A 12,425-nucleotide genomic window follows, 5' to 3' on the forward strand; every position below is an offset into this window, starting at 1 on the left:
TCTGAAGTACCTGAAGAGCTCATAATATTAAAATTGCTCAAAAACAGCCATTACACTATTTTCACTATATTATAGGCAAGTAGGATCATTTAACAGGAAAGATTGGTACAATGCAGTCATACAGTGGCTGGCCAAGCCACTAGGGGGAACTATGGCTCTGTATCAGTATTCCTGAGCTGACGACTGCTCTGAGAAAAAGATTCTTCAGACTTCTGTCTGTGAACCCGAGTGAAAGCTGCAAGCCGCTGCACCTCTTTCATTGAAAATGACCACAGCCTGATTAAGCAAATAATTCTAGGAGCTAATAGTACTTCTTCAAAAATAAGTCAAAACAAATACATATTTTCCCATTTAAATTTCCCAAATTCAAAATTCCAAAAAAACAACCCCAAAGTCTTCAGAACTAACAACGATGCACATAAGCTTGAGCTAAGCTATACACCAGAACCCATGCATGTCCAATGGAAAAACAAAACAATTTCGATCTAGTATCTGCATTTCAAATTGAAACAGCAAAAGGCTCATTAAAACACATTTTTAATTCATTTGAGTTGAGATAGGAAGGAAAGTGGGGGAAAGTGGAAATGGAATCATGAAATGACAGACTTTCCTCAAATCTGCATCCCCATGGGAGCACCAAAACTCTTGAGCATGTGTGCAACCACTGGATCACATTAAAGGGATAGTTCGCCCAAAAATGGAAATTCACTCATCATTTACTCACCCTCATGCCATCCGAGACTTTCTTCTGCTGAACACAAAAGATTTCTTTTTTTTTTAAATATCTCTGCTCCGTAGGTCCATATACTGCATAAAAATGGTGGCCAGGCCTTTTAAGCTCCAAAAAGGAGATAAAGTCAGCATAAAAGTCATCCACATGACTCCAGTGGTTTTAATCAATGTCTTCTGAAGTGATCCAGTTGGTTTTGGTGAGAAGACAAAAATGAAACTCCTTTTTCACTGTACATCTTTCCATTGAAGTCTCTAGGCACGGTCAGTATTTCAAGCTCGATTACACTTCCTAGAGCTTGACGCATGGGCAGAGCCCTAAATGGCGCTATAGGAAGTGTAATCGAGATATCACGATTTCCAAGAAGACTGCTGTCAAAATTTATTGTGAAAAAGGAGTTTTATTTTGGTCTGTTCTCACCCAAAACCAATTGGATCACTTCAGAAGACACTGATTAACCCACTGGAGTTGTATGGACTACTTTTTATGCTGCCTATAGGCTATATGATTTTGAGCTTCAAAGGCCTGGGCAACATTCACTTGCATTGTATGGACCTACAGAGCTGGGATATTCTTCAAAAAATCTTTGTGTTCTGCTGAAGAAAGAAAGTCATATGAATCTGGGATGGCATGAGGGTGGGCAAATGATGAGAGAATTTTTATTTTTAGGTGAAATATCCCTTTAACTACATTTATCACAACACTATAATTTGCTTAAGAATGCAATGACAGTCATAGTATAATTTTGCATTCTATACACAAGCTTCTCTAACAGCTTTTTGTCTCCCTAAACTGCAGGAGAGACATGAAAGAATGTGCACAGCAGGTGTTCATGCAACAATGTGAAATTATCGGTCCATGTGTGGACCACACCTCTACAGTGACACATGCTTGAAGTGACAACCACTCCTTCAAGTTGCCACTGCAGATGATAGAAACACAGCACAATAAATCTTAAGGCCCACATGGAATCTGCGCCCACAGAACTCAATCACAAACTTCTATACAACCCCCACCACATGAGAGTTTACTTCTTACATATTTTGTCAAATTTGATGATGATCATGCTTTAAGCTACCAGTAAGAGCATAGTATTCTAAGCTCAAACACAGAATTCTGCAGATTTTAACCCAAAATCAGTACAAAAAAATGTGGGGGAAAAAAACTTATACAATCATCTTCAATGTATTAGCATAAAATCACTATAAAGTAAACATTGTCATATGGGCTAATAAATACTGTATGAGCAGTAAACAATCAATAGTAGATCATCAATGATCACTTGTCATGTCTTTATTATAAAAAAAATTATAAAAAGTGATGGTGACAGAGTCTTTGCTCCATTACAATGCTCTACACTTAAATATTCACCAAATCAAGCTTTTTTAGCCTATATATTCACCAGGTGAAGGGTTTTAGCCACAGAGAAACACTGATGAATTAAAAATAAAAAATTCAGCCAGCAGGGTTTTTCCTGGGTCAAATCATTACAGCACTGCGAGAATCAGTGAGAACGGGAGTCACAGAATCCATTTGAAAATTGGCACAGAATCCTGTGGTACAAACTTTCATTAAAACCCTCGGTGAGTAAATCAGTTTAAAAGCACAATAAATGGCCTGACATTCTAAACAGCATTAACCAGATAAACAGGAGAAAACAAAGTTATGCATATAAATTGGAACACTTTTCACACATCACCCCCCTAACAAAATGATCATGTATTTACTAACGCAGCACTAACTGCTTTAACTAATACTTTAGGCAAAAAATATATTCATAATAAATATTATATTACTACTATAGCTTTATTAAATTTATAATATTCTCCGTTAGGGGAATGAGGGAATATCATACATTTTTGTTACCACTACGGCACTTTCTAAATATTTATAGTAGGGCTGTTAATCGGTTAAAACATTTTAATTAATTAAATCACAAATATTTATGTGATCAATTGTGATTAAATTATGGCATTTTAGCATAAGGCTGCAACATAACAAAATGTGAAAAAATTTAACAGGTCTGAATACTTTCTGAATGCACTGTACATACAGATATAAAACACTGAATGCTGAAAGTCTAATTTGCTGAAGTTTAAAATCTCAAAACTATTATTTTCTCTGACTGCTGTTAAAGGGTTAGTTCATCCATAAATGAAAATCCTCTCATGATTTACTTCCCTTTAAACCATTCCAGATAGGGGTGGGTAAAAATATTGTTTTTCTGATTAATCGCGATCTTCATTTGAACAATCTCGATATCGATTCTTAAATCCCAAGATCAATCTTTCACTTAATGCACAACCCTCTACCACAATGAGGAAATCACTAGCATTTGCAACCAAATTTCACACTATGCGACTAAAGTGAATATATTTGTCAGCTGGCTGGTAATGTTTAGATTTCACTCAACAGAAATTGTGTAGTTTAATCATGAAATGTTCAGCAGCGAGATCCTTTCACAGTGTGTTGAGAGTAAAAGTTGGCCGGTGTAAAGTGTGTCCAAGCCAAGATCCACGCAATCCATTTGATATTGAATAATGTCTCTTTTAATCGCCTTTCTGTTCTTTACAGTCAGTTGTTGATCAAAAACTACAACAAAAAAATGTTAACATGCACTCATTTAAAGGCGCTGTTTATGGAAATGCTGTTTTTTTGTTAAAGAGACAGTACCGGTTTTTGCACGTGTTCAACAAATCAATGTAAATACTTATTTATGTAATATATTAAATATAATATCTTATTTATTGATTGAATACATTTTTGTTCATTTTTAAAAAGCCAAAATGTGACCAAAATGAAAAGTATTAAAATATAATTCTTAAAATGTATATTTTCCTAATTTACATAGTTAAAGGTTTCCTTGTATAATTAACAGCATTAGCTGGGAGATCATTTATTTTATACTGTAAGCAAAAAGGAAATTATTACTGAAATTATTACATATGAATCGATATTGAATCGAAATCGAACCGAGAGCTGGTGAATCGGAATCGAATTGAATCTGGAAATCTGTATCAATACCCAGCCCTAATCCCAGATGTGTATGAATTTCCTTCTTCAGCAGAAACGAAATTAAGATTTTTGTCCATACAAGCATGTTAATGGCTGCCATCAGGCTGCTGCAGACATATTTAGGCAGCATAAAAGTAATCCACACAACTCCAGTCAATCAGTTAATGTCTTCTTAAGCAAATTGATAGGTTTGTGTAAAAAAATAAATCGATTATTAAAACTTGATTAACTTAAAATAAAAAGTAGCTTCCTGCCAGCAGTCGACGCATCAGTGATGAAAACGCAATGGTGCGTCCATGTGAGAAGTCGGAAGCACGCGCTTTGTACACAACAGAGGAACAAACATCACACAAGAGTTAGTTCATTTCAAACAGAAATACAGTGCTTGGGCGGAAGCAACAGATTAAAGTTAAAATGTTTCAATTATCGATCTGTTTCTTATATCAACCTATCGGTTTGCTACAGAAGACAGACATTATTTGATCAACTGGAGTCGTGTGGATTACTTTTATGCCTAAATATGTCTTTTGGACAGTCAAACAGCCAGCAGCCTGATAGTAACCATTTACATGCATTGTATGGACAAACTGAGCTGAAATCTACTTATAAAAACCTTCACTTCGGTTCTGCTGAAGAAGGAAAGTCCTACACATCTGGGATGGCTTAAAGATAAGTAAATCATGAGAAACTTTTCATTTTTAGGTGGACTAACCCTTTCAGTCACTTCAAGTATACCTGCTGCAGCTTGCTGAATGGCTACATCCTTGTCAGTCTCTAGAGGGCACACGCTGGGTCTCTCTCAGGCAGTTTTGCTTTTAAACGGCTTCAGATGAAAGTCAGTGAGCATTTCCGCGCGATGCGAAGAAATAAGCCGGTATTTTTCCCATCTCATTTGCCCGCTTGCGGATGAAGTCTTCATTCTCCGTACAGCAAATCTTCTCCTGTGTTTATTATGCCCGGGACATGCGTCGCACACAATGAATAAGCATGCGCTGCTTCATAAAATCAGTTTCTGTGCAGTATGTGCAGTTGAGTCAAGCGAGTACCTCGTTAAAATGTATATATGTTTACAAATTAATTTAATCATTAAAATCGTGTCTATTCAATTAATTCTTAAAACTTTTAATAAGTGGAAATAGAACTTTTTACCATGTCATTGCATTTTTTTGCCAAACTTTTATTCAACAGCTGTACTGCTTGTGATAAATAGATTAATTGTTATAATTATTATTACTACAAAGAATATTACATTTTACTGTACAGTTGTAATATATTTTTTCAATTTCTTCCATTTCAAGCATCTAGATTTTATTATGAATCGTGCTTTTATTACGTGTTGCCTGAAGCTTCACTTTCCCAGATAAACAGACTGCGACACTTTTAAAGAGCCCATATTATGCTCATTTACAGGTTCATAATTTTATTTTGGGGGTCTACTAGAATAGGTTTACATGCTTTAATGTTAAAAAACACATTTTCTCTTACTGTACATTGCTGCAGCACCTCTTTTCACCCTCTGTCTGAAATGCTCTGTTTTAGCTCCCGTCTCTTTAAAGCCCCCCTTTCCAAAAAGCCTAATCTGCGCTGATTGGTCAGCTGGCCCAGTCTGTTGTGACTGGTCAACTTCTTAGATTGTGTATCGGAAATGTAACACCCCTTACCATAACCGAGTTTCAGCTTAAAGTAGCCCTTAGGCGGGCATTATGCAAATGTGTTAGACAGTAACATAGCTAAGTCACGGAAGTAATGGCTAGACTGCAAACCAGAAGCTTCAGGCAGTTCAGGAGCAGTGTTTTCTGTGGGAGAGAGTAACTCCCTTTGATGTGGACTTTGTGCTTTGTATCTTTGCAGATCTTTTACATAAATAGCTATATTACACACTAAAGAAAATGTAAAATCCCAAAAAGCATAATAGGGCCACTTTAAGTCATGTCTGAAATCTCATCTGTTTACACTGTCCTTTGAGTCTGACAAATGAAATGTAGGACACAGTATTTGGAGTGTTTGCATTTTGTGTTTTAGATTACTGGTGTTTGTGTATGTTGTAATTTTGAAATGTTATGTATTAAATTTTTTTCCAGAGTTTGAGCGGTCAAATTTATTTAGGAGGTGGATGGCCACAAGCCATTAAACAAAGCTGAGCTGCTTAAATTTTTGCACCAGGAGTGGCATAAAGTCACCCAACAGCAATGTGAAAGACTGATGGAGAGCATGCCAAGACGCATGAAAGCTGTGATTGAAAATCAGGGTTATTCCAACCAAATATTTATTTCTGAACTCATCCTACATTAAAACATTAGTATTGTGTCATTTAAAAATGAATAATGAACTTGTTTTCTTTGCATTATTCGAGGTCTGAAAACACAGCATATTTTTTGTTATTTTGACCAGTTGCCATTTTCTGCAAATATATCCTCTAAATGACAATATTTTTATTTGGAATTTGGGAGCAATGTTGTCAGTAACTTATAGAATAAAACAAAAATGTTAATTTTACTCAAACACACCTATAAAGAGTAAATCCAGAGAAACTGATAATTTTGTCTCTGACATTTTTTCCAGAGCTGTGTGTGTGTGTGTGTGTGTGTGTATATATATATATATATATGTATATGTTTTCATATAGGCCTATGTGATTTCAAGCAATATAGTATGCAAGACTGTACATTTTATTTTCATATTTCGCTTCTGATCCTTTTAATCACATTTTAGCTTGTGTACAAATTTTACATTCTATCAATTTATGTGATGTCATGAATTTGCATTTTTAATTATATAAGTGGTTGTCACTATTTTAAATTTCATACAAACTGAAAGGTTGGGAAAAAAGTTGGAACCTAATGAAAATAGAAATAATTATATTTTAAAAGTAATAATTTAAGTGCAACTATATCAAAAATACTATGCAACAACAACAAAAACTTTTTTTAACCAAACCCTTGCATAGATTTGTTAAAGATTTGTATTTGTGAAATTCTTTCATATTTAGTGTTTTCTGAAGTTAAAATATTTCACAATGTATGATTTTACCTTTAAATATTCATGTTTCTACACGTATTACACTTACTACATTACTACATTTTGTTGAATGTTTTTATATGCACTTGTGCGATTTACATTGAGTTTACATTGATACGCATCCACCTTTTTCCGACATCCCATGATACTCCGCAGACATCCAAGTTTCTGTAAGGCAGATAATGCAGCAGTCCCTCATCTCTCGTTGGAAAGAGATCCACGCTCTCAGCTCGCAGAGCTTGTTGTCCAGAGACTGAACGTTTGCCAGTAGAATGCTGGTTAGCGGGGGTCGACCTGCACAACGTCTTAGTCTTTTCCGGCTGCGTTTCCATGGCCGGGTAGCCCAGACAAAGGGCTCTGCTGTCGTGTTTGAAAACAGCAGGTCGGCACTGAAGTATTTAAAGTCCGGTTTTCAGTGTGCTATTGAAGAACCAAAGTCCAAATCTACGCACAAACGCAACATTGAGCAAAATTATCGGCTGTTTTTAGTGGAGTACCTGTGTTAGTTCAGCTTCAGATGTGTGTGCTTGTCAACTCGTCACCGTGCGCACGTTCAAATCAGACAGACACACTAAGGAAAAGCTGTGAAGTTCTCATACTTGGTTATGTAATTGCTTTTTCAAGTTTTCCAATTGGACGGTTATTTCCTTTTAATCCGCACATAAGTTTAAACATTTGTTTGGCGGGTGATTGATTGGTGAGAGGTGGTGCTTCGCTACCATCTGGGATGCATCAGGATGGCATTTAAAACCTCAAATGCGATGTGGTTTTCGACTACCTCTGATGTTATTTTTGTGATCCAAACACAAAACATTTTACACCCCATTTACAACTATCTTTAGCGCTGACCATTTGCAATCGGATCATACAAAATGTGTCTTATTACCAGCTGTAAACAGGGTCTAAAATGACTGCAGCCAGATTTAGGGAATGCTGTAGAACGGCTTTCGGCGGAAGTCCCACCCACATTCATTTCTCCAGTAAGACCCCCAGGAAAAAGGTGGATAACAAGTGCTAAATTGGTACTGTCTCTTTAAGAGAAGTGTTTACGGTTGAATAAGTGCAGCGCACATTAACGAGAAAGAAGATGCACAGTTGTTTTTCCTTCATCCGTGAAATGTTTGATTAGAAATGTTTCTTTTTAACTTTTTGATCACCAATTGACTGTAAATAACAAAGGATTTTAAGAGACATGAAATGAAAATGGGGTGTCTGGGTCACGTCTTTGGATACAAAATACATGGAACGAAGCAAAAAGGAAACTTTGACTTGTATAATGACTTGCTTGTACAAATATTTATTGTACACGTTCTCAAATTCAAATCTACAAGCTCTCGAGTTTTGTAACACTTTAACATTCTAACTCAAGTCCAACAGGCATGTAACCGGTCTGCAGGCTTGCTTTAAAACGAAGAATGTTGAGAATGAACAGTCCGTGGAACAGTTTAATCAGAGCTGACGTTGTTAAATGCAATGTTAGTGACATTCCAAGGCTCAACTAAAGTGATGGAGACAGCAGGATCACGACAGATCGAACCCACTGCAGCCAAAAGTCAATTTCCTTCAGGGCGCGCACTCATGAGACTAGTGCCGATATATCGGTCGGCCGATATTAGACTTTCACCGATATATCGGTATCGGCGTATATGTTTACCGATATGCGTAGATATGAAAACTTTTTTCAGAACATATAATGCAGAAAACAATGCTTTAGAATTGGTGTCATAACGTAGTTTGTCCAGCAGAGCGTGCTCTGACTCGGAACTGGCAGTGGCTCAGCAGACAGGGCGGAGTTAAATGGTGTCTTCTCTGTAAGTTGCTAACTAGTTTTGAAATACATACTGGAAAGTTAATAAACAATGACCCCATCATTTTCCCTTTTCAATATAACTAATAAAATGTTAACCCTGTCCCTGACAACCATGTCACTCATATTTATCACATCCGTTTGCTGTGTTAGCCAGCTATAGTTTATCAAGTAATGTAACAGATTGAAAGGTAAACATCAGAGCATCTTTTTGCAGCTCAGTAGACAGTGGTGCAGTGGTGGATTGTGTCTGTTGAGTGTTGATTTCACACTACATTGTTACCCAGTTAGTGAGACGCAGTGCTGGTCCATCTTTTACTCTCCATGACAACGAGCTTATAGCTAACTAGCTAATCACATAGCTACTTTCATTGCTGAGAGGAAGCTAATGTGTAAACATGTATTCACCAAAATGTTTTGTTCAGGATTCAGTTTGGTACCCCTTCAACTGAACATTTCCAGTTGTTGCATTTATAAAATGTAATTTTGAAAAGTCTGTTTTTCCACCGTTGAAAGTTTCCCCTGAACTTGTATAACAGAATACGGTGTAACACCGCTGCCGCTGTGTTTTTCTTGTCTCGCCAGGTGTAAATACTTCTTGTTTTACAACCTGCCAATAATTGACTTGCAGTATTTAAATAGTCAGCATTTGACTGATACTAAACAGTACTACTGATATTTATTTAGCTATTTATTTTATTTTTAATTATTCTTTATTTAAATGGCCAGCAATTGACTGATACTAAACATACAGTAATGATTTTTATTTAGCTATTTATTTTATTTGAATTTATTCTTTATTTAAATGGTCAGCAATTGACATACTAAACAATACTGATGCTTATTTAGCTATTTATTATATTTTTATTTATTCTTTATTTAAATGGTCATCTCTCTAAATCAGTATCGGTCGGGCTCTACATGAGACACAACATGCTGTAAAGATGAGGCTGAATCCAGCTTCCTAATCGCCACCTTCTTGTTCAGTAAAAGGATCGTGGCGCTCAAGTTCTTCTTCGCCACTACACAACTCAAGCTCTGATTTTTACTTGCCAGTGGTTAATAAAATTTATATTTATGTTGCATAGCGTGAAATTTGGTCACATATGTGACTGATTTACATGCTATGTAGAGGGCTGGTGAAGTTTTACCCATTGTACAAAAGTGCCTGGGTTTGTTCCTGGCAGACAGCACATACTCTGACCCAGCCCCCACCCTAATCCAAATCTGTAAGGCTGAGTAGACTGACACCTTTCTCCTGTCGCATGAAGTTTCAGAAGAAAAACAAAACAAACAAAACAAAAAAAACGGATACTGCATTAAATGAAACAAAACAAAACAAAAAAACGTGTTAAACAATATTAATCGAGAAATTCACACGTAAAATTTCCCAGCCCTAATTTATAGCTTTACATGCATTTAGGGCACTGTTTTTAAATACAAAAAAGCCATAGTTTGTTTTTATACATACTTGTTTTTACTTGTGGTTACCATGGTGAATTTTCATAAAGGCAAATACAAATTTTAATAGGGCTTTAAAGCCTGGACTTTTGTGAATTTTCCTTCTGTGTAAGGTCTGTGGCTCTTCTAATGCTGTCAGAAATTTGCCTTTAAATTTCAAAGCGATGACTGAACTTTTATCTATTCTTTTTTCCTATCTTTTATCTTTTAAGAGCCTCAGTCTGGGTTTTTGTCTGACAGGACCGTGGCATCACCGTCCTATGTCTGTCTTGTGTTTCATCGTCTGTTTTTGTGTGAGCGCATGGTTTCGGTTGTATTCCCTGCCGTTCGGTTTCGGTCTGTGTCAGGATCCAGACACTCATGCTCCATGTCTGTCCGTTATTGACGTGGGTGCATCGCGCTTATGTCATCTTGGCAGCATGCACTCACGCCAATGGTTTATGTCTGTCTCTTACGAACACGGGTGTACCTCGCGGCGCGCTCCCGGGTCACGAGCTGTCTTCAAGTTGTGCTGAGGTTCGGTCACAGTCTGAGATTTCAGGTTGGTGTGTGGCAGAACTCTCGCACAGGTGTCCTGTCTTGTTTTTGTCACCTGTTGCATGCATCGTGTGGCGTTTGCCTCGCAATGTATGCTCAGGTTTCGTTTAGTGCGAGAATGCGTGGCATCGCTTTGTCTGGAGTTGCTACGCATTCTCTCGTCTTGTTTGTCAGTTGGCATGGGCGTATATTGCCTTATTGTCTTGCCGATGTGCGCTCATGCCATTCGGGTGTTTTTGTCGTCTCGTGAGAGCACGTGGCTTTGTTTTGTTTCTGTATCTCTCTCTGTCTTACGTCATACCCTGCCACCTTGTTTGCCCATTATTAATCACACCTGCCCTGTCTTGTTAACCTGTTGATTTCTCTCCCTATTTTAGTCTCCTGGTGTGTGCTGTCCAGTGCCAGTTCATTTTGTTTTCCTGTCGGTCTTGTGTCTTGTTCCAGTCGGTGTGAATTACCTTTCCTCATTCTGTCGGTCCGGCCAGTTTCCCCGTTACCCTCTGCCCAGGCCTGGATACCTTTTTCCCCTACAGGGTAGTTTGTTTGTTTTTCCCCCTTGTGGGAGTTTATGTTAGTTTTTGTTCTTTATAAATACATCCCCTTTTTAACTCTGCGTTTGGGTCCCGTCAATCTCTGCTAAATCTTGACACCTGATGAAAGGAGTCCAAACTCAGTTGCACTGTCAGAATAATTCAGCCCCAAATTCATTGTGTTAACTTTTCACTTTTTATAGATGTTAGATAACCTTACTGTTGTTAATACCAGTGAATTTACATCTGCATCCCAACTCAAAATCAATGCCTTACTGACGAATGAGCATGTCACCGAGACAAAACATACAATATTACTGCAAACTGGACTTATTTTGGTAATATAATAATAATAATATTGCTTTTATTTTAATCTCTGTCTTTACATTTTTCATTTGATAGAAAGAGTTACACCAGTGCTACCAAGTTCTAGGTAGCTGCATGTTTGAAGAAGCACACTTGATTATATTTTGAAGAACAGATGAAAAAGAAAAGCCATTGATGCATGTGTCTGGTTTGTCGTGTGTTCAGAAGTTTAATGGTGCTCACACGCATGAAATTAAGAGCTACTGTAACATATGGTATGAAATTAAAAATATTAGTATTTATTTTATAATTTCATACAGACCTATATTAACATTCAAAATTAACATAGCTATATCATCAATTAACATCGGGCTATGAGGTTAACCAGCGAGCTGTTACTTGTTTGAAAGTGCCACTTTCAATTGCATGTGAGTAACAACGTTGTGTGTGTGTGTGGCACAGTGACTGAACCATGAACTACTTTACAGTAGTTTTAGTTGCTGCTGTATAAAAACAAAAGCTATAATAATATAATATGAAACCAACACCTTGGAACATTTGACAACCAGAGGCAATGAGAGACTGGAAATAAAATATGTATACTGCTTGGGAGACAATTCATTAACAATAATGAAATTGAGATTTGTAATTATTATTCCATGGACATATGAGTGAAAACAGCAAATGTGTTATTACCTAAAGTATAAGGTAAAGCAAATAAATATTCTTTGGATCTATCAAACAAGCAGCCTTACAGATTATTTTAGGTCTTCAGGTAGCTCCAACTCACAAAAAGAGACCCCTGCTTTAAAGCAGGTGGTGTCTATTCTAACAAGAAAAGTGCTTAATAAAAGTAGGCTGCTTTGCTTTCATTAAAGGGACATTCATTAATTTCTGTCAGACAAGATAGAAAACGTGTAATAATTTTTAACGCCGAGTATTTATGAAAATAAGATAATGCAAATCAGAAAAAGACTACTCTGAACTGTATGACTGTAGAAGGCCCTATGGCTGCAGATAT

The 12,425-nt window shown here is 36.8% G+C and overlaps 1 protein-coding gene across 3 annotated transcripts in view; it reads right to left on the reverse strand.

The window, feature by feature from the left end:
* LOC127418376 (cohesin subunit SA-2) overlaps window positions 1–12,425 on the reverse strand; it is a 41,480-nt gene that overhangs the window by 26,901 nt on the left and 2,154 nt on the right. The window contains exon 1 of one of the 3 annotated variants that reach the window (XM_051658999.1): window positions 4,481–6,144. The exons of the other annotated variants lie outside the window; for them this stretch is intronic. The gene's annotated coding sequence lies outside the window, so the exon portion shown is untranslated. Of the gene's footprint in view, window positions 1–4,480; window positions 6,145–12,425 lie in introns of those variants that run through there. 3 annotated transcript variants of the gene reach the window in all.

This window comes from Myxocyprinus asiaticus, chromosome 27, assembly GCF_019703515.2.
Source record: "Myxocyprinus asiaticus isolate MX2 ecotype Aquarium Trade chromosome 27, UBuf_Myxa_2, whole genome shotgun sequence".
Taxonomy (NCBI): Eukaryota; Metazoa; Chordata; class Actinopteri; order Cypriniformes; family Catostomidae; genus Myxocyprinus; species Myxocyprinus asiaticus.